This window comes from Odontesthes bonariensis, chromosome 21 (assembly GCF_027942865.1).
Source record: "Odontesthes bonariensis isolate fOdoBon6 chromosome 21, fOdoBon6.hap1, whole genome shotgun sequence".
In the NCBI taxonomy this organism is placed as follows: domain Eukaryota; kingdom Metazoa; phylum Chordata; class Actinopteri; order Atheriniformes; family Atherinopsidae; genus Odontesthes; species Odontesthes bonariensis.
In genome coordinates this window covers 367,337-373,340 of record NC_134526.1, presented here as the reverse complement: position 1 = coordinate 373,340, position 6,004 = coordinate 367,337, and positions in this window count along the sequence as shown.

Sequence of the window (6,004 nt, the reverse complement as noted above, 5' to 3'; positions counted from 1 at the left end):
AAGATTATGCTGCCTCCGTTGACTCGATCGTGCCGCTTCGCATTGCTAAACATAAGAACCATCAGGCCGTAGCTAACCCAACACGCCACCCAGCAGCGGCGTGTCTGGTCTTCGATCAGCCTAAAAGAGCACACATCACCCCTCTGTTCATTGAGCTCCACTGGCCACCCTTAGCTCCTCTGATTACCCTTAGCTCCACTGGCCACCCTTAGCTCCTCTGGTTACCCTTAGCTCCACTGGCTACCCTTAGCTCCACTGGCTACCATTAGCTCCACTGGCCACCCTTAGCTCCTCTGGTTACCCTTAGCTCCACTGGCTACCCTTAGCTCCACTGGCTACCATTAGCTCCACTGGCCACCCTTAGCTCCACTGGCTACCATTAGCTCCACTGGCCACCCTTAGCTCCACTGGTTGCCCTTAGCTCCACTGGCTACCCTTAGCTCCACTGGCTACCCTTAGCTCCTCTGGTTACCCTTAGCTCCTCTGGTTACCCTTAGCTCCTCTGGTTACCCTTAGCTCCTCTGGTTACCCTTAGCTCCTCTGGCTACCCTTAGCTCCTCTGGTTACCCTTAGCTCCTCTGGCTACCCTTAGCTCCTCTGGTTACCATTAGCTCCACTGGCTACCCTTAGCTCCTCTGGTTACCCTTAGCTCCACTGGCTACCCTTAGCTCCTCTGGTTACCCTTAGCTCCTCTGGTTACCCTTAGCTCCACTGGCTACCCTTAGCTCCACTGGTTAGTCCTTAGCTCCTCTGGTTATCCTTAGCTCCACTGGCTACCCTTAGCTCCACTGGTTACCCTTAGCTCCTCTGGATACCCTTAGCTCCTCTGGTTACCCTTAGCTCCTCTGGATACCCTTAGCTCCTCTGGTTACCCTTAGCTCCTCTGGTTACCCTTAGCTCCTCTGGTTACCCTTAGCTCCTCTGATTACCCTTAGCTCCTCTGGTTACCCTTAGCTCCACTGGCCACCCTTAGCTCCTCTGGTTACCCTTAGCTCCACTGGCTACCCTTAGCTCCTCTGATTACCTTTAGCTCCTCTGGTTACCCTTAGCTCCTCTGGTTACCCTTAGCTCCACTGGCTACCCTTAGCTCCTCTGGTTACCCTTAGCTCCACTGGCTACCCTTAGCTCCACTGGCCACCCTTAGCTCCTCTGATTACCTTTAGCTCCTCTGGCTACCCTTAGCTCCACTGGCTACCCTTAGCTCCTCTGGTTACCCTTAGCTCCACTGGCTACCCTTAGCTCCTCTGGTTACCCTTAGCTCCACTGGCTACCCTTAGCTCCTCTGGTTACCCTTAGCTCCACTGGCTACCCTTAGCTCCACTGGCTACCCTTAGCTACACTGGCTACCCTTAGCTCCACTGGCTACCCTTAGCTCCTCTGGTTACCCTTAGCTCCACTGGCTACCCTTAGCTCCTCTGGTTAGTCCTTAATGGAACGGTTCCCATCCATCTGGATGCTATCCTCATTTGGAAGTAGCTTTGGATAAAATCGTCTGTTAAATGCAGAAACAAACTTTTTAAAGGAGTTGTCCCAGGCAGGGAAACGCTGACCTCAGCAGTCTGCGACGGGAACATTCAGGAAACGATGGATTACAGACGGAAACAGAAGAAGTGGAGGATGCTCAGCGTCCTGGTTAAAGATGCTCACTTAGACTTTAATTATTGGTATTTTCTCCTTTAATAGCACAAAGAGTCGGGGAAAAATAGTATAAATCAGGTTTTTTTTGGGGGGGGGCTTTTTATGCCTTTAATGATAGGACAGTGTGAGAGAGACAGGAAGCAGGGGGCAGAGAGAGGGGGGACACATGCAGCACAGGGCTGCTCGGTGCGGGAGTCAAACCGGGGCCTGCTGCATCGAGGACTGTAGCCTCTGTACATCAGCGAGGACTGTAGCCTCTGTACATCAGTGAGGACTGTAGCCTCTGTACATGGGCGGCTGCAGCGAGGACTGTAGCCTCTGTACATGGGGCGGCTGCAGTGAGGACTGTAGCCTCTGTACATGGGGCGGCTGCAGTGAGGACTGTAGCCTCTGTACATGGGGCGGCTGCAGCGAGGACTGTAGCCTCTGTACATGGGCGGCTGCAGTGAGGACTGTAGCCTCTGTACATCAGCGAGGACTGTAGCCTCTGTACATCAGTGAGGACTGTAGCCTCTGTACATGGGCGGCTGCAGCGAGGACTGTAGCCTCTGTACATGGGGCGGCTGCAGTGAGGACTGTAGCCTCTGTACATGGGGCGGCTGCAGTGAGGACTGTAGCCTCTGTACATGGGGCGGCTGCAGCGAGGACTGTAGCCTCTGTACATGGGCGGCTGCAGTGAGGACTGTAGCCTCTGTACATGGGCGGCTGCAGTGAGGACTGTAGCCTCTGTACATGGGGCGGCTGCAGCGAGGACTGTAGCCTCTGTACATGGGCCGGCTGCAGTGAGGACTGTAGCCTCTGTACATGGGCGGCTGCAGTGAGGACTGTAGCCTCTGTACATGGGCGGCTGCAGTGAGGACTGTAGCCTCTGTACATGGGGCGGCTGCAGTGAGGACTGTAGCCTCTGTACATGGGCCGGCTGCAGTGAGGACTGTAGCCTCTGTACATCAGTGAGGACTGTAGCCTCTGTACATGGGCCGGCTGCAGTGAGGACTGTAGCCTCTGTACATGGGGCGGCTGCATCGAGGACTGTAGCCTCTGTACATGGGCGGCTGCAGTGAGGACTGTAGCCTCTGTACATCAGTGAGGACTGTAGCCTCTGTACATCAGTGAGGACTGTAGACTCTGTACATGGGGCGGCTGCAGTGAGGACTGTAGCCTCTGTACATGGGGCGGCTGCATCGAGGACTGTAGCCTCTGTACATGGGCCGGCTGCAGTGAGGACTGTAGCCTCTGTACATGGGCGGCTGCAGTGAGGACTGTAGCCTCTGTACATGGGGCGGCTGCAGTGAGGACTGTAGCCTCTGTACATGGGCCGGCTGCAGTGAGGACTGTAGCCTCTGTACATCAGTGAGGACTGTAGCCTCTGTACATGGGGCGGCTGCAGCGAGGACTGTAGCCTCTGTACATCAGTGAGGACTGTAGCCTCTGTACATCAGTGAGGACTGTAGCCTCTGTACATGGGGCGGCTGCAGTGAGGACTGTAGCCTCTGTACATGGGGCGGCTGCATCGAGGACTGTAGCCTCTGTACATGGGCCGGCTGCAGTGAGGACTGTAGCCTCTGTACATGGGCGGCTGCAGTGAGGACTGTAGCCTCTGTACATGGGCGGCTGCAGTGAGGACTGTAGCCTCTGTACATCAGTGAGGACTGTAGCCTCTGTACATCAGTGAGGACTGTAGCCTCTGTACATCAGTGAGGACTGTAGCCTCTGTACATCAGTGAGGACTGTAGACTCTGTACATGGGGCGGCTGCAGTGAGGACTGTAGCCTCTGTACATGGGGCGGCTGCATCGAGGACTGTAGCCTCTGTACATGGGCCGGCTGCAGTGAGGACTGTAGCCTCTGTACATGGGCGGCTGCAGTGAGGACTGTAGCCTCTGTACATGGGGCGGCTGCAGTGAGGACTGTAGCCTCTGTACATGGGCCGGCTGCAGTGAGGACTGTAGCCTCTGTACATCAGTGAGGACTGTAGCCTCTGTACATGGGGCGGCTGCAGCGAGGACTGTAGCCTCTGTACATCAGTGAGGACTGTAGCCTCTGTACATGGGCCGGCTGCAGTGAGGACTGTAGCCTCTGTACATGGGGCGGCTGCAGCGAGGACTGTAGCCTCTGTACATCAGTGAGGACTGTAGCCTCTGTACATGGGGCGGCTGCAGTGAGGACTGTAGCCTCTGTACATGGGCGGCTGCAGTGAGGACTGTAGCCTCTGTACATGGGCGGCTGCAGTGAGGACTGTAGCCTCTGTACATGGGGCGGCTGCAGTGAGGACTGTAGCCTCTGTACATGGGGCGGCTGCAGCGAGGACTGTAGCCTCTGTACATGGGCGGCTGCAGTGAGGACTGTAGCCTCTGTACATCAGCGAGGACTGTAGCCTCTGTACATCAGTGAGGACTGTAGCCTCTGTACATGGGCGGCTGCAGCGAGGACTGTAGCCTCTGTACATGGGGCGGCTGCAGTGAGGACTGTAGCCTCTGTACATGGGGCGGCTGCAGTGAGGACTGTAGCCTCTGTACATGGGGCGGCTGCAGCGAGGACTGTAGCCTCTGTACATGGGCGGCTGCAGTGAGGACTGTAGCCTCTGTACATGGGCGGCTGCAGTGAGGACTGTAGCCTCTGTACATGGGGCGGCTGCAGCGAGGACTGTAGCCTCTGTACATGGGCCGGCTGCAGTGAGGACTGTAGCCTCTGTACATGGGCGGCTGCAGTGAGGACTGTAGCCTCTGTACATGGGCGGCTGCAGTGAGGACTGTAGCCTCTGTACATGGGGCGGCTGCAGTGAGGACTGTAGCCTCTGTACATGGGCCGGCTGCAGTGAGGACTGTAGCCTCTGTACATCAGTGAGGACTGTAGCCTCTGTACATGGGCCGGCTGCAGTGAGGACTGTAGCCTCTGTACATGGGGCGGCTGCATCGAGGACTGTAGCCTCTGTACATGGGCGGCTGCAGTGAGGACTGTAGCCTCTGTACATCAGTGAGGACTGTAGCCTCTGTACATCAGTGAGGACTGTAGACTCTGTACATGGGGCGGCTGCAGTGAGGACTGTAGCCTCTGTACATGGGGCGGCTGCATCGAGGACTGTAGCCTCTGTACATGGGCCGGCTGCAGTGAGGACTGTAGCCTCTGTACATGGGCGGCTGCAGTGAGGACTGTAGCCTCTGTACATGGGGCGGCTGCAGTGAGGACTGTAGCCTCTGTACATGGGCCGGCTGCAGTGAGGACTGTAGCCTCTGTACATCAGTGAGGACTGTAGCCTCTGTACATGGGGCGGCTGCAGCGAGGACTGTAGCCTCTGTACATCAGTGAGGACTGTAGCCTCTGTACATGGGCCGGCTGCAGTGAGGACTGTAGCCTCTGTACATGGGGCGGCTGCAGCGAGGACTGTAGCCTCTGTACATCAGTGAGGACTGTAGCCTCTGTACATGGGGCGGCTGCAGTGAGGACTGTAGCCTCTGTACATGGGCGGCTGCAGTGAGGACTGTAGCCTCTGTACATGGGCGGCTGCAGTGAGGACTGTAGCCTCTGTACATGGGGCGGCTGCAGTGAGGACTGTAGCCTCTGTACATGGGCCGGCTGCAGTGAGGACTGTAGCCTCTGTACATGGGCCGGCTGCAGTGAGGACTGTAGCCTCTGTACATCAGTGAGGACTGTAGCCTCTGTACATGGGGCGGCTGCAGTGAGGACTGTAGCCTCTGTACATGGGCCGGCTGCAGTGAGGACTGTAGCCTCTGTACATGGGCCCGCTGCATCGAGGACTGTAGCCTCTGTACATGGGGCGGCTGCTTAACCCACTACGCCACCGACCGCCCCTTTTTTAGTAAATTTATAAACAGAAATTGATATGTGAAAATTATTCATTTCAAAGAATAATAAATTGTATTTATTTGACTTTTTGATTAATAATGTAAAAGTTTACATGAATAGAAATTTAGGGAAGGATTTCTCCAGATTTTATATTTCCACTTTTGTTTTATTCATTAACCTTTTTAGTATTCCTGACATTCCATACATATGAATTTAAAATTTTAGAAAAATGTTTTTTTCCTTTTTATAATAATCTATAATCACTATATTATATAAGATAATTATTTATACTCTGATCAATATGATGAATTGACGGCTCGATAAATGTTTATGGTAAATCGGATTTTAAATTCCTTCGCAGCAAAAATTTTAAATGATTCTGTTAATTAAACTTGATTTAAAACTTATCCTGTAAAACAGAATCATTATTTATGATCATCCTGTATATTGTAAGTATAAAAAAACAATGATCTTTTTACTCTTTACTTATTTTAATCGAGACTTTTTACAGCAGCTGCAGTTCCCCCGATGTCCACTAGGAGCTACAGAAGCCCGTTGGAGCC